The 23,849-nt window shown below is 40.6% G+C and overlaps 1 protein-coding gene and 1 long non-coding RNA gene across 6 annotated transcripts in view; one reads left to right on the forward strand and one right to left on the reverse strand.

Annotated features, from left to right (window-relative positions):
- LOC111941306 (uncharacterized) overlaps positions 1 to 3,546 on the reverse strand; it is a 40,390-nt gene extending 36,844 nt beyond the window's left edge. For both annotated transcript variants that reach the window (XR_015285187.1, XR_015285186.1), the window contains exons 1-4: positions 3,437 to 3,546; positions 2,716 to 3,364; positions 2,519 to 2,607; positions 948 to 1,133 (exon numbers count right to left, since the gene is read on the reverse strand). This is a non-coding gene — a long non-coding RNA (uncharacterized LOC111941306). The remainder of the gene's footprint in view (positions 1 to 947; positions 1,134 to 2,518; positions 2,608 to 2,715; positions 3,365 to 3,436) is intronic.
- Positions 205 to 23,849, forward strand: part of SAMSN1 (SAM domain, SH3 domain and nuclear localization signals 1) — a 119,690-nt gene continuing 96,045 nt past the window's right edge. The window contains exons 1-3 of one of the 4 annotated variants that reach the window (XM_086883498.1): positions 3,452 to 3,513; positions 3,694 to 4,331; positions 21,909 to 22,024. The gene's annotated coding sequence lies outside the window, so the exon portion shown is untranslated. Of the gene's footprint in view, positions 310 to 3,451; positions 3,514 to 3,693; positions 4,332 to 17,151; positions 17,220 to 17,837; positions 17,907 to 21,908; positions 22,025 to 23,849 lie in introns of those variants that run through there. The other 3 variants (XM_086883497.1, XM_086883496.1, XM_086883499.1) reach the window with 3 other exon arrangements.

The following is a 23,849-nucleotide window of genomic DNA, read 5'->3' on the forward strand; positions in this document are numbered from 1 at the left end:
TGAAAAATAATATACTATACCAGCCTCAATTAGAAAATAGGCATGAGTTTAGTTCTCTTCACAAGAAGCATTTCTTCCACCCCTTACTTATGAGCAGGAACAAAATGCTGTTTCATCTCCCTCGTGGAATCTGTGATATATAAGGTACCTCAAAGGAAATTTACATCAGCCTGTTATGACTTTATACCTCCCCCATCAAATAATGGCCTTGAGCATGGAACAGAGACCTGAGGGAAATATGATAGAGAAGGAAGAGAGCCAAGCAATTAAAAATATTTATAATACTTCCATGCAATAACCTATGATAAGGTTAGTTCCTTTTTTTTCCTTCATTATTTCTCTGCATAAAAGTTGCTGCATGAAGTCAGTACAAATATGTGTATGAAAAAGCATGAAAAAGACTTGTTTCAGGCTGTGAGTATGTGAATGTGTGTTCTGATTTTGTTAGAAGTTTAGGTGTTCCTGGAGTATAGGAAGAAGTAGAATCAATTTAATTTATGCTGTACACTATTAATACCCAGGGAATCCTTGTGCTTAGTGATATCTAGCACAGCTAAAAGTACACAACAGAAAACTTGGGTGTTTTACTGGCACGAGATCACTTTCCTTAAATAAGCTCAAAGAACTGAAAGGGAGATGTAATTACTCCAAAATCTATGTATGAAAAAAATAACTGTGAAAAAATATTGTGTGTGTTAACTGAGGGGTAATTTGCTCAGGTGTAATGAATGAGTTACCAGACCACCCCACACATAATACTGAAGGAAGGAGATGGTAGGAAAAATAAGAGGGATCATAAGAGTTGATATAAGGAAGGTGCTACTCAGCATAGCAGGGCCAGAGGCTGGCTTAGAGGACAGAGCTGCTGATGGAAAAAGTCAACATGTCAAGTTACACTCCTAAGTGGAGCTGATTTTATGGTGGGCTTTTCACACAGGTGACATTACCTAGTTTTTAATTACTGCAGACAGAACGTCTTAACATAGATTCACTGGAGGACATATCAGTTGTCATTTTGTTGGTTCCAGTAAGTGCTCCGAGGTCCCAGTTGTTACTGTCTGTGAAACATGCTTTGTAAATCTTATCCTATGTGAATATCCTTGGCTATTGATTCTTCTGTGAACTTGGCAGTCCTGTCAATAAAGGGAAAAAAAAAAAAAAAAAAAGCATTAAAGGAAAATCAGTGTCCTTGCCTTATGCAGTAACCTGAACAGTTCTTGGGAAAGAGTCCAGTGCAGGCACAGTAGCATGGTTAATTAAAGCAGTAACATCATTAGTATACTAATTTGGGAGTGTGTGGATGTTGGGTCTGTGTATATCAGGGACACAGTGTAATTGTTGCCCTTCTGTTCTTGGTTTCTAGTTTTCTGGAATTACGTGCAAACTGAGGTAAAAGTAGAATTGCTAAACCAGTCAACCAATACCTGAATTAAAAGACATCATTTTAGGGGAGGCTTTTTAGTGCCAGAAAGAGCACAATATTATCAGGTTATTTGGGCATTAGAAACCTGAGGAAGCTGTTCTGAGATGGCTAATGCATGGGTCTGGACTTCTGCCAAGGAGCCATGGGCATCCATAACAAGGCAAAGGATTTTGAAAATTCCTTGTTCTCCTGGACCCATATTCCCAAATATGTGTGGGTCAGGTTTTTCTCTACTCTGACGCTGCACCCTGGTTTATTACTTAACACTGTAACTCCAGCAGGGCAGTGCCATGCTCTTGTCTGTTGCAAACTGGGAATGTTTTGAAGAAAAAAAAAAGATTTTTATTCCCCTCCCCCCGCTTCATTCAGATTTCAATAGTTAATTGGATGCACAAGGTACTACATAAAGCTACAGAATGATGCTAAACCTCTCTTCTAGTCTCTGTCCTAATTTGTATGGAGAAAATTACTTCTACTTAGAGGTCACAGAAAAAAAAAAATGGTGCTGACTGAGAAACATGACATTCCTTTTTCAACATTATTAAAAACTGGAATAATGAAAATTTCAACACCTCTCCCACTACTAATGTAAATAAAATATCATTCTGTGTGTCTCACACTGAGTACATTTAAGAGAAGGATTTGAACTGTAATGTGCACATAAAGTAGAAAGAGGCAGAATGTGCCCTCGTGCATACACTGACTGTTGAAAGACTCACAACCAAATAAGAGCAAATTTTGGCCCCTGTTAAATCACAGTAGAACTTAATGCAGTGCCTGCAAGAATTCAAAGCAGCTCACTCAGAAAATTGTTATCTTGTGTTTGGAAAAGCAAACCATTGAGACTGTAGGATTACACATGCAATCCATGATCTAATATGTGTTTTATCACACAGGACAGTGTTGCTATGTCTCATTCATGGAGAACATAAAAATAGCTATTGACACTGCAAACATACTGTGAGCTCACCTTACTGCTTCAAGAATATTGTACTCATTATGGGTTTATGGAAGGAAATGAACTTTTGGATTTGCTAATGAAAACCTTGGAAAAATACCAATTAAACCAAAATCCTAAGAGCATTGGCACTTTACCTTTCAGAACTGAGACTAGCTTAGAAGTTCTGCTGGTCTGCAAAAAAATAAGAGCCCAGAGGCTCTTGGAGAGGCTGATCATATGCTGTCTGAAAGGGAAAAAAATCACCAAGATCAAATCAGCTGCGCCAAAAAAAATGGGTACTTTTATTAAAACATCCAGGTTTCTCAGAGACACTATCCAGCCTCACACACACCTCATGGGCTATCTTCAGAATCCTGATACCTTGCATGTGGATACAGGGATGTGCAAGGACTTGCCCAGCCTCAGTCAGATGTTAGCTCCATGTTTTCCTCCCATCTAAAGGTAAAAGCTGTGAACATTTTTCATATTCCACTTTCTTCAGAGAATCATTGCTGCTGCTTAGAAATTCATGTTACTTCTCTTAAAGAAGAAGCTGTTACTGGTTATTACTTTTTACTAGTAATGGAAACCCGATTGGGCAGCTCCATAAGGAGAAAATGCATTTCCCAGCTGTTCTTTATTTATTTATTTTCCACTGTGAAGCCTCCAGCGCTGGGGACCGATATTCCCAGACATTAAAGTCTTCCTTGTGAAACTAAACAGCATCAAGCAAAAATTTTTTTTCAAGGTGTTTGTCCAAGTCCTGTACTCGGGCTGCTCCTCAGAGGTCACCTTGCTTGTCCCCAGCGCAGAGCTCCGGCAGGACAGCAGAGGGAGACCGCGCTCAAAGGAGGGGCACAGGCCCGGCCTTTGCCGGGACACCCGCGGCCAGCCCTCCCTCAGAACCGAGAGCTGCGTTTCGGCTGTGCCGGCCTGTGGGGCAGCCTGCTGCGGATCCCTGCCAGCAGCTCCTCTCTGTCCCGACAGCCCCGGCAGTGCGGCTCAGCCCCAGCCTCAGCCCCAGCCCCAGCCCCAGTCCCAGTCCCAGCCCCAGCCCCAGCCCCAGCCTCAGCCCCAGCCTCAGGCCCAGCCCCAGCCCCAGCCCCAGCCTCAGCCCCAGCCCCAGCCCCAGCCCCAGCCCCAGCCCCAGGCTCAGCCCCAGCCTCAGGCCCAGCCCCAGCCCCAGCCCCAGCCCCAGCCCCAGCCCCAGCCTCAGGCCCAGCCCCAGCCTCAGCCCCAGCCCCAGCCCCAGCCCCAGCCCCAGCCTCAGGCCCAGCCCCAGGCTCAGCCCCAGCCCCAGCCCCAGTCCGAGTCCCAGCCCCAGCCCCAGCCCCAGCCCCAGCCCCAGCCCCAGCCCCAGCCCCAGCCCCAGCCCCAGCGGGTCCGGTCCTGTCCCGCTGTCCTGGCCCGGAGCCAGCGGGCTCCTCGGCGATTCCTCGCAGTCACCGACCTTGCCGGGTCACGGCAGCACAATGTACTGACTTTATTAAGGCGTGCCCTTTAGTGAGAGTGTGTTTGGTGCATGTGTTGGGTCTGTAATTAAAATGCTAAAATACGGTTCTGGGAGAAAGTTTAACAGATTATTATCTTTCCTGCACAGAAGGAAGAGAGTAGTAGGACATACCTGTTTAAAGTGACTGTGCAAATGACATTTTGATGTGCCATATTTATAGTGCTTTCCCTCAGTCACTTGCATATAAAGGGCTGGATTATACCAGCCTGCCCCAGAAAGAGGTCGGAGAATGAACCTCAGTCACAACCACTCCCAAAGGCCACCAAGCCTTCCCCCTGCACAGAACCACACAAAATTATTTAGGTTGGAAAAGACCTCCAAGATCATCGAGTCCAACCTTTTGCCATGCTTCCCGTGGCTGGGATGGCACTTTGATCAGGATAACATCAAAGCTTTATACTTCCATGCTGAGCCATATCTCCGTGGTGGTGTGACTCCTAGCCCCTGCTTTCAAGGTAAGCCAGAGAAGGATCGATAATGTCTCATCAAAAACCCAAGCTCCACTTTCAACCCCCCTGTCCCACTATAAGTTTCACTGGGGCACTTTGTTAGTGATGGGTGAAGACCACCTCTGCTCCCTTCCACTGCAGTACCTGACAGTGCTGGGAGTAATACACGCCTGGGTTTGTCAGCACAACTAATCTGGGTTTCCCTGCACAATTTGTTCTGGTTGTTTTTTCCTTTTTTATCTTCTTTATGGTGATTTTTGGAAAACAAACAAACAAGCACTCCAAAACAAACAAACAAAACCAAACAAAAAACCCACAAAAGACCAACCAACCAACCAACCAAAAAACAAACAAACAAACAAAAAAAAAAGAATGCCAAAAACCAAAATGGAAGAGCTCGTGTAAATTTTAATCCAAGTGCTTTGATTAAAATTTAAAGTGGCACAGAGTGCCAGTCAGCTGACAATGGCAGGGTAATTGATGTTGCATAATGTCCCACTGGCTTTCTGGAGATGTTTTCTTTGGGTTTAAATATCTGTGTTTAATGAATCCAATGTACTTGGCTGAAGTGGAGTCAAAACCCATGGCAGGCTCAGACCCATACACTTTATGGGCTTTGCAGGAAAGACAGTAATAAAAATGCCAGTTGAGCAGAAAGACAAAAAATTCTTTATTCCTTTGCCACGTGGATCTTCTGACAAAAAGCTGTGAATCTCTGGTTTGCAGTACAAGATCCAGTCTGGTTCAGGGTGGCAAGTCAAGAGACCCAAAGACATTAATTTGCAAGCAGACTCCTTCGGGAAACAGCTCCAGAGGGAGTCTTTTAATGAACACTATATTTTTTTTCTCTCTACCTCACTTGGGAAAAGGTAGAAAGTTCCTCTTTCCTGAGCAAAACTGTAGTGCACCAATGTTCAACTGCTGGGAAAGAGTAGGTCCTGGCCAGAATGGCTGCAAAAGGGATTTTGTTCCTTGAATGAACATCCAGAATTTTAGATCTCGCTCCATATTCTCCTCTATCCCACCAGTGGCACAGGGTTCTTCTTCTGGGTGGTTGGATTTCATCTCCTAAAAGAAATAGGGAAAAAAAGAGGTGAATGGTGCCTTTATCTACCTGTGAGCTCATCATCATCACTAAGATGTTAGGCACAGTATCTTTGAAACATTTTTGGTTTCAGGTTTTGCATAGTTAATGATATTTTTTAGTAGAAAGAATATTTTAAAATTTGAAGACTGCCTTTAACACTTGATTGTAAATTTTAAATACTTATTTAAATGAGACACTAAGTCTTGACTGATTTCACCAGGAGAAGAATTTCTCCCGCTAGTCTTCACCCAGAATACATCTGCAGTGGCTGGAGAGAAAAATGTGGAAGATAAGCTAGAAAACTGGCAGCAATAAGGCAGCAACTAGGTGTCAATAAGATACTACTCTAGTGGTTAAATTGCTAAATTCTGTGGTTACTGAATACTCCTCAATATTAATTATATCAATATTAATATTCCTAAGTCTGGCATAATTTTATTAAAAGTATGTTTCATTCAGAAAATGCATTTCCACTAGGAAGGTTTGCATGTGTTTCTACAGCAGAAAAAACCCAGCTGACCTCTGTTTCACGATCAAATTGACTTACAGTCGGGAAAGGTTTGGGAAGTTGGGAAGCTCCAATCTCTTTTTTAATAGTACCATTTATCTTTGTTGAAATCTCTATCTGTTTGAGGTTTTTCTAGTGGAAATATTTATCTGAAGAAGTGTGTGAGGGCATTGTTGGGAGGCAGTGGGGAAGGTTGTTTTAGTAGGACTCCTGCTTTGGTTAACAACCCCTCAATGTGGATGTTTGTTTTCACACACAACTTCTGTGAACTCATTCGGCCCTGGATAATTATTCAGTGGGACACATCTGGTTCTAACAGAGTCAGCACTCCCACCAGCTTCCCTGCGACTGCTGCTGCAGGATTCAGCCCCACAAGAGCTAGAGAAAAGAGATGAAGCTGTTTTGCTGAGGCAGGGGACAATCATTGACGAAATAAATCCACTGAAGGAAGGAAAGGAAATATTACTGCAGCGTTGTGTTGACCTTAGGGAAACTACTCTAAGGTATTTTTCCACTGCAGCTGGGAGGGGGCCTCAGGAAGAGCTAAGATACATGGGCCAAGTAGAGTTCCTTGGGGTTTTTTTGTTGTTCCTTTGGTTGGTTTGGTTTTGTTTGCTTGGGTTGTTGTTGTTGGTTTTTTGGTTGTTAGTGGGTTTGGTTTTTTTTAAACATTTCTAGCAAAGCAGGGGTTTGTCTGCTTTATTTTATGTTTTTTGCTGGTGTGACTTCTGTCTCATTTGGTGTCTGTTGGGGCAACTTTTTACTAGGACACCCACATCCAGACTAGGAGTGATGAGAAAAGTGAGAAAAAGACAGAAAGTTCTTTCAGATCATAGGACAGGGAATGAAAGTTCCTCTGGTGTGAAAGGGAAGAGGAAAACATGCTTAGCTTTACAGCTGAGATACTACATTGAAAGAAAAATGTAAATACAGTGCATGCTTCAGAATATCACTTCTCATTGGAAATGATGTTGAATAGAACTGAGGCCATTGAAATATGAAAAGTACAGGTAAAATTAAAGGTTTATACCAACACCAACCTATTCATTAAAGAAAACTGAAATTACAGGAGACAGTAGGACTTTAAGGAGTGTTTCAATAAGAATGATAATTTTGAAGATCACTACAGAAAAAAAGAAAAAATAATTTGGAGGACAAAATGTTCTGATGGATAAAGTAAGCATCTGATGATGCACACAGTCAGGGAAGAGGAAATACAGGTTGTTGAAACTAATTAGGGATAAAGTGAAAGGAACTGCAGGTCATATGTTGAAGAAGCTCATGAGGGAAGGAAATCCATGTGAAAACTCACAGCAGCTCATGGCACTTGCTGGGGGAGGGGGAAAGACATGGGGAGCAGGAAGAAAGATGAGTCTTGAGTGTGAGGAAAGCTGACAGTGGCCTAAAGCATACCAGGCAAAGCTGAAATCTGGTACTGGAGAGGGCTTTCAGAGAGAAATGGAGCTGCTGAGGGCAGCATGAGAGGGGAAGGAAGCAAATTGTAGAACAAACCAGGGGTGAGGCCAATGGAAGGAGCCAGGGGAAATGAGATCAAATGATAAAGGGATTTGGAGAAGAGAAATATTATCTGAAAAGTCAGAGAAAATGTGGGAGAGCTTTAAGGAGATAGTGTCCTTAATTTTCATCCTACAGCCCTGCAGCAAGTATTATAAAGGGGGCATACCAGAAATCTTTATTCATTGGTGATCTCTGTCATAATGGCCCCTTGGAGGTTTTGGCAGACTCCAATTTAAAATAGCTCTGAGATATCCTGACATTTAAAAAAAAAGGCAGTTTAGCTTCGAGGGATCTTAAAACTGCCCTGGCTCAATGAAGAATCTTCACTTGCAACTCAGGGTCCGGAGCTCAGCTTTGTATTTCAGTTTCTCCGAGCAGCTCTTGGTTTTATAACCTGTTAATCCAGTGATCCTCTTCCCTGAGCAATATCACCAAAGGTAGTTCTGGATGGATGGGGACAGATGGGGGTGATTTAGTGCTTTTTTGGCAAATATGTTGATGAGAGGGCTCATTACATGAGCTTAGTGACAGGGATGGTTATCTGACCCAAGCAGGGCTATGCCTACTTAGTGTGGTTTCTCCTTCTGGCCTGACAATTTATGAGCATGAATCTCTAGTCCTCTGCTATCTGTGGCTTCCTTGTTACTGCAGGTTCATAGGACAGGCTGTTTTCAGAGGCTCCCAGAAGTGTATAATTCCCTCAAGTTAGATAAAAGACCTATTTCTCACAGTGATGCTTATTAGGAGATCTTACACACCTCAGTGAGGAGGAAGGGAACCAAAGGCTGCAGGTGAAGTATTTCTGGAGCTCAGCTGAATGCAGCTGTCAGCATTGTACAGGTGTGAACCCAGGCTACTGCGTGCTTCCCTGTGGCCAGGTGACAACCAGTGTTGTGTGCCTGAATGACACTTTGGAAGTGAAAAAAATCTGTAATTAAAATCATATCAAGAATCTAACTCAGACTAAACAGGTAACTTTTACTTACCCTGGTGAATAATTCAGGGGGGTTGTGTAGGTGAGTCAATTAATGCTTTATGCAAGTTGATGAATTTAAAAGACAGAGAAGTAGAGCTGGAGGTCCTTGCTGGTGTAAATCACATAGCTGAATACAGTGAGATATACCTAGCTGCACTAGTTGCAAAACTGACACTTCTGAAGAACACAAGAGATAAAAACATTAAACAAGAGAAAAAACCCATGGTTGTGGTTATGGCATGTCCTTCCCTGGCAGTGTATGGACAGAAAAGAGAACTGAAAAAGTAATTATTTATGAATTATGTAAATGGTGGATGTTTCTTTTTCTGTTAATGCCTTCATGAATTTTCTGTGGAAGAGGTCATGGTTTTCTCAACTCTTACGTACTTTAAATTATTTGTCAGATTCTTCCTGCAAATACTTCACATTTAAACTGATGTGCAAGGGGCATTGTGGAAGAATTCTGAGCAGATGTGTGAATTGTCTTCTTTTCTTATATCCCATAGATTTTACAGGGATTGGGTCACCAGCATGAATGATGGATGCACATCAAAAAAATTACGCTTTAATAGCCAAGAGCTACACTTGCTTTTTTGATTTGGTAGAAACAGATCCAGTTCCAGCTGGAAAATGTCAGGTTCTGAAAGGCAACATTTTTTCCAAGAGAAGTAGGCTCTGGAGGCTCTTGTCCCAGCTGAGTTCAGTGAAATGTTAATGAAGCAAGGAGGGACAGAGAATTTTTCTTGTCTGTCTAAGCAAGTGTTTCTCCATAACCAACTTTCAGTGCTGGATCCTCCTTCACTGCAGTCAGCGAGATCAATAGTCAGTTCAAAGGTGCAGAAAAAAAATGTGTCATTGCTAGTTTTCAATCTCACTTTAATATTTGAAACTGGGCCACTTCAGACAGTCTGGGGCTGATTTTCACCCACAGAAGTAACAGGTAAATCAAGCAGCTGACATGGATTTCATACATGCTCCCAAACTAAAAGCATCTTTAAAAACCTGTATGCAGCTTGTTTACAGCTCTCGTAGGAGGTCAGAGCCTGCCCTTTCAAAAGAAACAGCTAAATCAAGAGGGTATAATAAAAGCACTGAAGGCTCCTTTAAGCCAAATGAGGATAGTTTAAAACCTATCAGCCTTTCTCCCACATGGAAATTGCAGTGTCTCACAATAACATTTACTGTTCTGTCTGTCTAGTTGTGTCAGCAGGGAAAACACCACTCGAGCAGGCACTGGAATGCGTTCTGATGTTGACCAGGAATAGAAACAGACACTGGTGCCTCTGGAAAGTGATGACCCACATATTTTTCCACTGTGAAATTATCAGTCAAACATATAAATGCAAGACTTGTAACACCTTGATATGAATTCTTACGGCATTTACTCTCCCAAGTTGGGGTGATGTCATGACACAAATGATGCATTTACCACACCAGACTTTAACAAGTTAAGATTAATGAACTGTTCCAGAACAGAACTTTTATATGTGCTGTTTATACACAAGTAGTATTAAAAAGAAAATAAAATGGGCTGCCAAAGCACCAATGACATGCAGAATATTGAAATAAATAGCTGATGATTCAAAAAGTGCTGAGAGAGGAGTTTACTCAAGCTCAGCAACATTGTGTGTTTGTATCATTTTCTGGGGCTGTGTCACACTGGTTACCACTGTTACAGTCCCAACTCCAGTGTATGTAGAACATCAAGGGCAATTGCTCTGCCATGGTGAGTGAGGATATTAATTGAAAACACCAAGTTGTGTATATTTAAGTGTGAAAAGAACAGCATGTTCACCCACCTAAAGTGCTTGTTACTTTCTAAATGTCTGTCTTCAGCAGGCCTCATTCCCAAGGTGACTGATACAACCTGGCACTGGGAAATATCTCTAAAATTAATATTAAGTAATTCATATAAGAAAAAAAAAATATCTCCATATCATAATAAATCATCAAAACTCCCATAATGCAAAACATGAAAAGGTATATATAAAACATTTATAGAAAATCTTTCACCCAAAAGTCTCAGACTTGCTCAGTCTAAACATCCTTTGTTTGTGCTTTAAGTTCTTATAAATACTAAAGAATTTTTTTTATGGATTGCATCAGATACTTAAAAATCACTGATTTTAACACATCCTCTGATGTGTATGTATTTTTATTCTCCTTCCAACACCAAAATTCCTGTACTTTGAAGGTTAATGGTTGCTGCTACTGAAAAATATTCAGCATGATCTCGGAACAGCTTGTCACAGGACGTGATCTAGAAACCCCCAGTTGGTGAAACAGGGATATAGTTGGGTGATATAGAGTTACATAAGCAGGCATTCTCCAAGGACATTTTGATGAAGTCCTCTGTTGCTGTGAAAAGCTGCACAAGATTATTAATGATCACAAGTGGTCAGAATGTTTTGCGCGGTCAGAAATGGGACAAAAATAACACACCATTTTTATTTTAACAGCATGCTAGTATGGAAACACACTTCATGTTATAGTCCCATCCTTGCTGTACTAGATCACAAATCTATTGATCTATTGATTCTTCTACAAGCAAGTGAAGTACAATGTCCAGGGAACTGTGCATCCATCACCTCTGAGCTTGAGACTCAGTCTATGGCACCCTTGAATACACCTAAAGGTAAAAACAGATTTCTGAGAGGAAGCAACTGCAGTTCTCTGTAGAGACTGAAGGGTGTGTGATAATCAGAATCCCCCCAGAACAATGAGGGAAATGGGAATGTCATTCTTGTCGGTGTGGTATTTTCCTAATCTCATGCTTTTAATGAAAATTATGTGGCAGGGTCACTGAGAATCAGGTTAACCATATGGCGAGCACAGTGCTTGCTTCGTAATGCGTGGGTTTGCTGAGGATTAGAAATCTATTAGAGAGCAGATTTGGAATTCCATTGAAGAAAGTAATGAACTGCATTTTGGTGGAGAGAAAGTAATCTCAGATAAGCAGAGAGCACAGTCAGTTTGACAGTGTGTTGAGGAGGTTCAAGAGGTGAAGTAAAAGTCACGCAAAACCACTGAGGAGATACACTGAGATGAAGTTCTTTTATTTATTTATTGTGCTGTAGGTTTCTTGAGGAGGAGTTCTGTAGATGAAGTGCATGCAAGAGCAGGTCTATTAAAAGCAGCTCTCAAAATACTGAACACATGGGGCTAAAGAAGCACTTAGCTAAGAAGCAGATAAAAAGTCTCAAAAATCATTCAAATAAAAAATTAGAAGCTAGTGAATTATGTTGTTTCTAAATGTTCAGTGAGATATTGGTAGATCAAAATAATATGTGAAATGAGTCTACAAAATCTCTAAAATTAGATGGAGAGATATTTTATATCTCAAAAATCTGAAAGGAGGCCAAGAGGTTATCCCTAATCTTCATTTTGCAAATCATAATCCAAACCCCAAAACCCTAGAAGGAATTTCTGTATAGTGATAGGATGAACCATAAACAAACTAGTGATTTTGGTGGGATTTTCTCATTTCTTTGAATATGGTACCTCTGTTCCCAGTGAAACTCAATAAATAAGTTTTTTCAAAACAAAGAGCGGTACCACAGAAATCAGTATGCAAACAGTGTGTTGCTTCAATATCATTGCCAGGCTTCCTTGGATTCCTGACTTGACATGCCATAAGAATTTATATTCACTGCATAGCATGTATATTGGGCCTAAATTAACTGTCAGCACAGGTAGAAGCTTCAGGAGTAGTGAATTTTTACTTTTTATTTCTCTGTGCTATGGAGAGCATTAAACTCTATGACGTGATGGGATGCAGTTTGCTTTTCCCCTCTGCCCAACTGTTAGCAGATAAAAAAGTGAGTAATTTCTGGGTGTGCCTTTGTTCCTACAATTTCAGAGTTCATACTTTTTACAGAACACTGAGAAAGTTAAGATATTTGGAGACATAATCTTCACCTCACAAGATGCTCTTCCCTTAGTACACCTATAAAGAGAGGCTCTGCAGAGAGCAGGGGGATATCAGACTTCAGCCTGCACCTCAGGGACAGTTCAGCTCACAAACAGTCTGAGCTGGGGTCTTGGGGTCAATGTTTGGCTCTGATTTCTGTGTCACCTCACACAAACCATTTAATCATTTCACATGCCTGTTCTGCATTAATAAAATTCATCTGCAGTGTGGAATTTATCCACTCTGCAGGAGACATGGTAAGAAAGTATTTATTCTCAAGATACTGAGATCAGCCACCCACAGGCCTTTTTGCTTGATCTTTTCCCCCATCTTTTCTTACAGGCAATTGCAGACAATTTTTCATCCACTCTCAGGCTTCTGGCTTGAAATAGATTTTTTCCTTTTGGAGGCTGTGTGTGGATCTGGTTTGCTGCTTGTTCTTTTTAACTTGTAAATTGATGCATTATTTTTATTTCACTCATTTTTGCCATTATTTCCTTCAATGTGTTTTCTAATTGCATGGTCTGCCCAACTAAGCTGCAGTTTAGAACCACTTTTGGTGCTCACCTTGAGGCACTTGTGTCTATACACTGCAGAGTTACAATGAATTCTGCTTCTCCATGCTTGTCTCCTCCTGCTGCATAGTACTTTCTCTCCTGTTTCCATTCTGACGTCTTCCTGACCCAGCAGTTTTCCTCTTCCATCTGAAATTCTATGCTTACAATCACGGTCACATTTTTCCCAGCTTGCATCCTGTTTCAAAATCCTCCACACCTTTATTCTTGATTTCTTTATACAAGTTTCAACAATTTATTCCAGTAAAAACTGTACATACCTTGCCCCCTGAAAAAAACATATGAGTTTCCATCCTCTCCCAGATTGCTTTGCAGTCTTTGTAAAGATTCTATGTTATCTTCTCCCCTGATTCAGGTGGAAGTTCCTGAGTCATGCTCTCTAATCATGTCTGTCTGTGTCAGTGCCATCTGTTTTATCTTCAGTTTGTATCTATGTTTTCCCTCCTTTCCTTCCTCTCTCCTCTGATGCTCCAGCTTTTCCATTCACATACAGTCATGCTTCAGTCTTACCCAATGCAAACTTCATACCCATTTTTAGCTTCAATGTGCCTATGTGTTCTCCTTTGTCTTTCTCCTTTTCATTTATGTGTAACTGAAGGTGCAATTTAGGACTTTGAAGGTCTGCTTTTCAGTTATATCCTTACTTTTCTCCCTCTTTTGCTTCATCAGACAAATCCCACTGAGGTCACGAAAACCTTTTCTCTCAGAAATGTCCAGGACTGTTACTCAGGGCTTCTTTTTGACCCATCAATAACATTCATATCAACTATCAAACATATCAAACCTTTTTCCTGATTGCTCTATTTCTTGTGCAATGGTCTCAATAAATACCTGCAAATTGTCATATTTATTATCTTACCATGCTTCAAGTCTTCTTTAGAATTCTTGTCAATGAAGGCATCGGTGATCCAACTCCTGTCTGCCATTCTGACCAATGCTGTTTCAGTTTTCCACATGCAGATAGATCCATGTTAACTCTTAATTTTACTCACACTGCTCATGTGAGAGTACCTGTCTTTTATTCTGGATCTGTGCATCCTGTAGCTCAGTCAGGTCTTGCTCCATAATTGCTGCTCTAAGTTCTACAGCAATAGTAATAATATTAATAGTAGACAGAATCCTATTGACATTCAGCACTGTAATCAGCACCTTCAAAAATGCTTATAAATAGTACAGAGAAATTATTGGCAGGAAGGTCAGATGTCTCCTAGGTTGCTTAAATAACAGAAAACAAAATTTAATTCCTCTTAATGAGCGTGGCTTGAGACTGATTTTCATGGATTAAAACAGATTAACCCACTAAACATAGCTTCAGATCCTGATTCAGATTTTTCTTTTCCCACAGCTAAAAGACATTTAAGTTCTTCTATTGATTTAATATTTTTTATTTTTTTTTTCATTTGGACAAAACAAACAAACAAACCCCAAGGCTATAAATGAAAAATTTGGCAAAGAAAGGGTTATAGGACAGGTTGCAGCCACCTGTTCTGAGTGCTCACTGAGAAGGATAATCAGATGTGGTGAGCTGACTAAAAGAGATGTGGGCTGAACTGTTAAAAAAGAAGTCTTTCAGAAGAGGATTCCCAAGAGACAAGGATGGAAATGTGGTTTCCTCTGGTGTGTGGCCAAAGATTTTAATGTGAATATTGGATTATTACAAACTGGTTTTTATGTATGGCAAAGGAACAATCAAGACCTTCCTTACACTTATATTTTTCTGCTGTCCCATAAAGGCAATAGCATTTGTATATCTCTTAAAAGGTATTTAAGCCTTGCATGTATTTGCAGCATCCTCTCCTGCCTTTGCTTTGAAGGACTTCATTCTTCAACTAGGTCATCATCACATCATTAAGAAAAAGGGCTCTTTCTGTCAGGCCCAGTAAAATCTTTACCAAAACAGTGTTCTCTGACTATATTTCACATTCAGCTTCTCATCTTAGCCTTGCTGTCTACAGATTGGCCTTGGATACTATTTCTTATGCAGCAATCTCCAGTTCTTTTTAGTGGTTGTCTTGTCAACAAAACCTCTTCATTTCCCAGCTCTCAACTGCTTTGCGCTTCTAAACTATACAGTCTTACAGGCTATCTGAATATAAGTGTCAAACTTAAAATAATCATCTCTCTATTAAACTTCTAATTTGCAGAACCCTGATCCAATGTGTTTGCAAAGACCTTTAAGAGCATTGAGTCCATTGAGACAGTGTTAACACTGTCAAGTCCATCACTCAGCTGTGTTCTTAAGTGTCACATCTGCATGTCTTCTAAAAGCTTCCAGTGTTGGTGATTCCCCCACTTCCCTGGGCAGTTTGTTCCAGGGCTTGGCAGTGTTTCCATGAAGAAATTTTTTCTAATACCTGATCTAAATCCTCACTAGAATAACTTGAGGCCATTTCCTCTTGTCCTGTCACTTGTTACCTGGGAGAAGAGCCTGACCCCAGCTGGCTGCCTGCTCATTTCAGGCAGTTGTAGAGAGTGATAATGTTCCCCTTGACCCTCCTCTTCTCCAGATCAAACATCCCCAGCTCCCTCAGCTGCTCCTCATCAGACTTGTGCTCCAGACCCTTCCCCAGCTCTGTTCCCTGCTCAGGACATGCTCCAGCCCCTCAATGTCCTTCTTGCAGTGAGGAGCCCAAAAGTGAGCACAGGATTGAGGTGTGACCACACCAGTGCCCAGCACAGGGGGACGGTCACTGTCCTGGTCCTGCTGCCACACCACTGCTGATACAGAAGGCCATTGGCTTCTTGGCCACCTGGGCACAGCTGGGCACAGCTGGCTCATGTTCAGCTGTAACCAGCACCCCCTGGTCCTTTTTCAAGAATCTTTCCAGCCACACTGTCCCCAGCCTGTAGAATTGCCTGGGGTTGTTGTGACTCAAGTGCAAGACGGCCTTGTTGAACCTCAGCCCATTGGCCTCAGCCCATGGATCCAGCCTGTCCTGGTACCTCTGTAGTGCCTTGCTGCCTTCCAGCTGATCAACACTCCAACCCAAATTTGTGTCAGCTGCAAAGAGACTGAGGGTGTACTTGATCCCACCATTCAGATCAGCAGTAAAGATATTAAATAGAACTGGCCCAAATACTGAGCTATGAGGAACACCTCTAGGAACTGGCCACCAGCAGATTAAACTCAACTCATCGCCAGTCTCGGGCCCCAGCCATCCACTATTTTTTTTTTATTCAGGAATTCAGTCTCCTGTGTCTCCCTTTTACCATCTATTTGTATTTTCTGAGTATACTTTTGCTTTCCAAGGTACAGTAGAAAACAATTTTTGGGATGACTGAAGTGTTTGCATGGTTATTTCCAGCTTTCTTCTTTATGGCTTTTACAGTGTATTGATTAGAAATATAATGGTGGATGGAGTTTTGGGAAATTAGAAATTTCTTTGTAGTCTCTGATATCAGTGCAACTGTAAGATTAGGGGTATATTGTCTATGTAAGGGAAAACCAGAGAGAAATTCTACTGTGAAAGATTTCCACTGTCCAATCTCCCAAGACTCATTTTCCTTGTACTTTGCCAGTCAAGTAAACAAATTTTCCCTTCCCTTTTTTTTCTTTTTTTAAGTTTATGGGAGAATCAGGGGAAAATTCAAAGGACTAGAAGATAACCTCACCTAGGGGGCTGAAGTACCCTTCCTAACCTTTCATATCCATCTGGTTTTGCTTTTGGGAGGGGAAGAGGCAGAAGACATATTTTCTTGTAGGAAAGGACTGTCACATTTGTACCCTTCCAGGTGCATTTCTCTGGTGGCCTGCAGTTTGCACACTCTTTTTGTTCCCTCAGTACAGGGAAGTTGTAGCTTTCAGGGTGCTTCACTGCCAGCCAGAGCCCTCGGGTATCAATTTGGTTTTATCTATGCATCATTCAAAAATACAGGATTTGGGCTAAATGGCAAAAGGATAATCACAATCTCTAAGGTGTCACTAAAAGCCCCCTTGAATTTCTACAAAGACTTCTGCAGAGAAAGCTGTGACTCAGGGGGTTATAGAACTTCTTGGTGTGGAGTTTTTGAAATCTGTCACAAGGTGGTGCAAATGTGGGGACTTGACAGGAGGAAGGATACCATTTCTATGCATAGCATCTCACCACTGAGAATGGACTGTCTTGGAATTTTGCACTTCTTCATACACTGATAATGGACTTCAGTCCTTAATATCCATCGTTGGGTCTCCATCTCTAATGATCAGTTCCTTTGGGCAATATTTAATTGAGTAGTACAGTAATTTTGTGATCAAGATATAAATTTATTACAGACTGGATTGTGACTGACAAACTCATTTCACCTATGACCTAAACTGAACATGAACTCAACTCTTCTCAGGTAGGAAGCTGATGTATAAAATTGTTTTCAACTCATTGCCAGGGGATTTAGAGTGCACGTTTTTAGTGGTTTAATCTGGGATTTAAAAATGAAACCAGTTAGTAGAAGAGTTGGCCAAAACCAAGATAGAAAGATAAATCATATTTTTTTTTTTCCAAAGTAGGATCACCTCGCAGGATGTTTGTGTTACCAGAATAGTGCTTCTGGTGGGAAAGAAAATCCCTAATTTTTATTTTAGCTCTGAAATACACAGATGTAATATTTCTCAGAAATATGTCTAATATGTGATATTCTTGACTATATACTAAAAGTACAAAAGCTAAAATAAATATTTTAGTGCTCAAAACATGTGTGGTTTTGTATGTTTATTTTAGTGATGATAGATATAACAGAGTTTTAAGATACTTTCTGCAAAATGGAATGCAGACTACTCTAATGGCAGATGTTGGTCAATATATTTTTTAAAATAAATCCCTAACAATTTACCACAGCCAGAAGGAAAGGAAATGGCTTTCTCAGACATTTTAATATGCTGAAATTAAGCAAAGCAAAAATTACATTTATGCTGTACACTTAATAACTTTTAATAATAATCATCAATATTCTCTTTCTTCACAGAAATCAAGGACTTCCTAGCTTTAAGGCTGGGTGAACAAAGACCTTTCAAGAACATTTTCCTGCTGTTCTGTAGGTTTATTGTCTTAATAGATATTCTCATTGATCACTGTTTGCTTTATGTTTTTTCACTTCATATTTAAAATTGACATATATTTGAATACTTACCATTATATGGTCATTTGAGCTATTAATTTAATAGGTCAAATGATCATTATATTTCACTAGGATGCTGGGGTTTAATTCATTTAACTTTCTAATCTTTCATCAGTTTTTCCTTTAAGAGGATTTCAGTGCATATACAGGATTTGTATAAATCTGTGGAGTAAATTTATTCTTTTAACAGTTTTAGTTTTTCATCAGAAATTCATTTAAATGGATTCTACTATATATCACATTCACTGCCAGTGTGGCTTGAGGTCAGGTTGTAATTGATGCAAAAGCAATGAGGTATTAAAAGAGAGAGGAAACATCTGAAATTGGAAAGGATTTGAAAAGTGTGCCATTAAAAAGGCCATGGCATTCCTTGGATATGATGGGGAAGGGGTATGAACCACTCATAAACCATTTTTGTCCAAAGCCTGATATAGTTGCTAATTTCAGGTTCTGGTAAAATCAGAATCCATGCTAAGAGGGCCAAGTTTGAAGGGGCACATCAACACAAGAATCCTATATCAGGGTATAAATACGGTCCCCTCTATTTGAGAGAAGTCTAGAAATATCAAACCAGAAAAATGTGGGGGAAATACTTTCCTCTTCTTCAGTTTGTTCATGCAAAGCATTTGGCATATTCAGGATTTTGGGGTGTTGCTTTTTTTTGGGGGTGTTTGCTTGTTTGGGGTGTTGCTTGTTTTGTTTGTTAATGCAGGCTGCTCTGTTGGTATGGGATGCACAGAGCAGTAGCTGGAATATGCTCCTTTTCCCAAGTTCTGAAGTAGAATAGTAATAGCCAAGCTTAGAAAAGAAAGAAGGTGAAACTAATGGGGTTTTCATGTGCACAGGCATGAACAGAGAGAAGAGGATTTATGGGGAAACATAGAATGGTGTAGATGGTGCAAATATGCTAAGATTTCCTACATATAGAAAAGAAGTAGCAAAAAAAATCTTAATACATGCAGCATAATGACAGACTTTTAAATATATTAATCAAAGTTAATTAATGACTTAGCTAAGTTGTTACACTGCAAGAGCTACAGGGTGTGGGTTTACCCCTGCCCAGATCCAGCCCCACAGCTGTCTGTTGGTGACCTTGCTGACAAAAGCTTCTTGGCTGTGTATGTGTGGAAGTCAAAGGCAGTCCAAAATGCACCTGGCTGTATGATACCTTCACTGGTGTCAGCTGCAGGAGCTGATGGAACTTCTCAAAATATATATGGGGTAGCCTGTGGACCTCTGATAGTGCTGCTGCACTCAAACAGCCAACTTGCATAACCTCGAAGTAAAGAGAAGAAAACAGTGGTTTAAAGCTGACAATAGACAGGGAAAAATTGCAAAATAGCTGTGGGAAATTCAGAAATTCTGACGAATGTGCTGGGGGGATAGAATCTGTAATATTTATGTGTGTGTAAGAAAGACTACATATCTGTATTCAATTAAATAATATCAGTAACATTAATGGGAAAAAATTGCCAAGAAAATAAATTTATGTTAACATCACTGTTATTTAAAAGAAAAACATAAACCTGGATAATTTCTTTTAAGTGTATGACACATACAGTATATCTTAGTCAATTAAAATTTTTTTTTTTGCTAGAATTGCCAATAGTTGGAAGGAAGTTTGGAATATAAGTAGCATTTCAGCACTGGTGAGGAATGGTTGATTAGATCAATGAAGAAAGATATAATGAAGGGTCTGTTGAACATGTACTGTACTTCTAATTTTAATTCAGCAAATAAGCTATAAAAATCAATTATTTACATGTAAAACTAAAATGGCATCTCAGAAATTACAACAGTTGCACATAATTTTCTCAGTTTTTACAGTGACCTTTTAGATGGTATCATGTAATTATTTCTTTTTCATCTCCAACATATATTGGGGACCCAGGCTATGGCTGAAAGCACAACTCATTTAGGCTTACGGTTAAAAGTGCAGTAAAGATAAGTTTTAGTATTAGGAGAGGCACTATGCCTTAATCTCCAGCAATAGTGGGGCTGCAAAAGGGTTGGCACAAGGAGCAATATCCTGCAGAACATTTTCTCTGCTGACTGTTTTTTCATCTGGGTGATGGCTTTTGAGTGTGGGCCAGGTCTCAGCCCATCCTGGTGGTTGGGGTTAAGGTTAGGAGGGAGACAGTTTGCACTTTCTTCACTCAACCTGATAATCGGTTTTTCATTTTCCTCTCTGTGAGAGCCCTGTATTTATAGGATATCCTTCCATCACACTTGAAGTTGCACCCTTAGAATGGTGTGATGGCTTTGTATGCTGGGGATCTGGTGCCTTCAGCTTGCTGCAGTCAATTTACTTTTGACAACCAAGAAATTTGATTTTTATAATGAGGCGTAAATCACAGGAAAGGGTTGTCTGTAATGGACTTAGTAGAGTTAGGAGCAAGAGTGCAGCAGTTCATATCAAGGGGATTTTAAAATAGCTGCACAGTAAAGGACATAATCTTCGTGGAGAAGGAGAATTTGAAGAAATTTGGGACAGCCAGGTAATAGTTACACAGCTTGGAGGTTCAAAAGCTGTTGTTGACTTGTTATGGTTCATTGTGGCTCTGGTGTGGTGCTTAGTTTGATATATAAGAATACCAGGAGCCAGAGGCTGGCTGTGAACTGAGAGATGGGGTGAAGTGCAGCTTGCCCCAAACAGCTGCAGTGTCTCACTGCTCAGGACACCGAGCTGCATGTTTGTTAAATTGAATTATACCTTTAAATTAATTCAATTGAATGTGAGACGAATGAATTATAGATCATTCTCGGTGAGGCAGTAAATAGGGTTTGATAGAACCCAGGACCACAAATAGGAAAAGCCTACAATAATGTATTTGCATGTTTACATATCACTCCCCTGTGGTGGATTAGCAAGCAGAAAGAAGTCTAAAACCACAGGGGGAAGGTTTAAATAGGATGATGCAGACATTAGTGAATGATTAACCATAATTTCACAAAGGTGGAGGGTAAGCTGTTCATTTTGCAGAATCTCACAAATGTGTTTTGAACGATTAACTAAATTTGCTTGGCAAAAGTTTAATTAAGACTGCCACTGATTAACAGCAATTATTTAACCCGGTGAATAGGCTGGCTACTCACACTGTGTGGAGAGCCCAGCAGGAATTATAGGAAGGTGTTCAGGGGTTCTTGGGACTGTCTGTACTAGCTACCCCACTTCCAAGGAGCAGAGGGAATCAGACAACATTCCACAGCTCTCCTGAAAGGCCCCTGGCAGAGTTTCCCTGATGGAGTGCACAGACACAGCCAGCATCCATACACAGCCAGCTCTGTGGGCCAGTGCACCAGGGAATGGGGTCAGAGCCCTGTCCTCCCTGCTGAAATGATGGATGCTGCTCTCAGCACTCCTGACATTTCTACAATGCAGCAAAACCAGGCTGGGCCTTGTGTCTGCAAGGAAACTCAAGGCAGGGAATGAATGGAGCCTCCTTGTGTTCTTCTTTGCTCCTTCTTCCTCCAGCAGCTCCACCCTCCCCTTCCTTCTTGTTACTCTTCTTCTTTGTAAGAATGAATATAATCTGTCCCTGGCTGGTTACACCAATATTTTCAAATGCTGGTTACAATCTTTATGATATTTATGGGTAATACTATTTTGGCCCAGTTAGACACACTCATGAGAACAAATGACCTTTATGTAATTTATATATGACAATTATGTTTCACATAATTGTTTTTGTTTTGTTTTCTTTTCTTTTCTTTTCACAAGGGGAAAAAAAGAAAAGACTAGTGCTTTTAATAATGACTTATGACTAAGCTGATTAGGAAATAAGTATTTCCTTGAAAGTATTTTGGGAGGAAGCAAAAATATTCCTTTAAAAAAGCACAAATTCTCTTCACAGGTTTACCACAACCTTCTTGTCTTTTTACTCAATTGTTAAATGTTATTTCACCTTTTCATTACAGAGATCCTGATTTAACAGTGAGGTTCTGGCTGTCCATATCTCAAGCCCCAGTGAAGGGGTGTTGATTGTCAGATAATGGCAGACCAGGTGAATCTCTCTGATGGCTACTGGATACAGGTCTGCCTTCTAAACAGTTCCATGAATATTACTATAAAATTAGGAAATATGGTATACTTGGATGGTTGACATAGCAACATATAAGTAAAACACTGTTTTAAAGAACATTGCTCTTTATAATTAAGAAGACCTGTGCAATCTGGGCAGGATTTCAATGTATTCCCAAGACTTGACAAATATATATATATATCCTCCTGTAACTGAAATGTCTGCTGCTTTTATGCCTAAATCATGCAGTTTACTAGTGTTCCAATCATTTGCTCCACAATTTATGTGAATACTTCTTATTTTGGAGACACTGAGAATTTCATTTATATCTCTCCTATATTGTGGTGTTTGCAGTCACAATGTTATTCAAGCAGTAGCTTCACACGTTTCAGAACGTTCCAGCATTACTTCATTAGCAGTTTATATGGATGCTCAGTTCCAAAATATCTCAGTTACCTTGTTTACAAGGATTTTCAAGCTCACACACAAATTCACTAAAAGGCGAACTCATGTTACTGTTCCATTAAGAAAGCCATATGTCTTGCTCTATATTTGCACCTAAGACCTAAACTTAATGTCTACTATACCAAGTATGGTATTTCTATCTTTCTATTGGAAAACTAAAAACTAGCTAACTTTTAGCCTGCTTGCTCTCTGTTTGTATCTAAATCATTACTGCCTAGAGCAGTATAAACAACATATAGTCAAAAAGTATCATAGCCACAAGAAGTTTAAAAAAACCCCAAACAACTGGAAGTCATTAATTATCTTTTGATCAGTTTATTAAGGGTATTCCTATCAATCTTATTCTGTGCTTTGTTTGTCCTTTAAATAGTCATAAATAATTAGCTTATCTCCTTCTATCAGTGTCTAAAATAAAGGACTAATGATGTCAGGACAGCTTGCTTTGACATTTATGAAATATGCTATGATCTACCTGTAACTGATTGTACGGGTAGCTGGAAGAGCATATTTTTAGATTGCTTCATTTTCTGTTATCAGAAAATCTGTCAGCCTTAGCTGGAAGGCTTAAGCTGTTCCCCTACTTCAAGGAGGCCTCTACGTGTCATGCCCTTGGGAAGCATCTGTTGTTTAATTTTGTGAACCGATGTTCAGGTTAAACTGCAGAAGATTAGCCAGGTCCTCCTCCTCCTCCTTTTTTTGTTTCACCTGCTGTTCCCCAGAGCCCCCCTGGGCACGGAGGGGGCTGAATTCTTTCCCTGGGGGATCAGGACTGTGCAGGGGGCAGACCCTGGGGGCTGCTGTCAGGGTTCCCAAGGGAAGCCTAGGGAGCAAGGAGTGGAGAAAAGCAGGGGGAGGATGCTGCCAGTAGGTCTCTCTATTCCTCTGCCTTCTCAGGCTCAAGGTAATTCTCTCATTACCCATTCTCTCGCCTTTTGAGGCACCAGCTTTGAAGTGAGCTTTCCCTCCCTCACAGAGGCAGGGTATAGACCCTGTCCCTGCTTCTCCTACGTGATCCCTTGGATTACTGTCTCTACTGATAACATCACACCAGCTACCCAAAGGGACAAAGACCACATGAATGCCTTATATATAGGTATTATTATATTTTCAGGAGCTTTCGGAAACTTCCATCATTACAGTAGCATAGCTGTGCCACTTCACTATTATTTCAACAATATGCAATTGCAATTTACCCACAATAGGTAGTTTTTTGTCATTACCAAGCTCATTTCAACTCCATGAGTCACTTCTCCCACTGGTGAGCACAAATCCAGGTTTGCCCACCCAGGCGCTCCTAGCTCACCACACTAGAGGAGCAGATGTGTGTGGGTCAGGTGATGGAGATGGGGCCCTGTTCCTTTGCAATCCCAGC

This window comes from Cyanistes caeruleus, chromosome 3 (genome assembly GCF_971803275.1).
Source record: "Cyanistes caeruleus chromosome 3, bCyaCae1.hap1.1, whole genome shotgun sequence".
Taxonomy (NCBI): Eukaryota; Metazoa; Chordata; class Aves; order Passeriformes; family Paridae; genus Cyanistes; species Cyanistes caeruleus.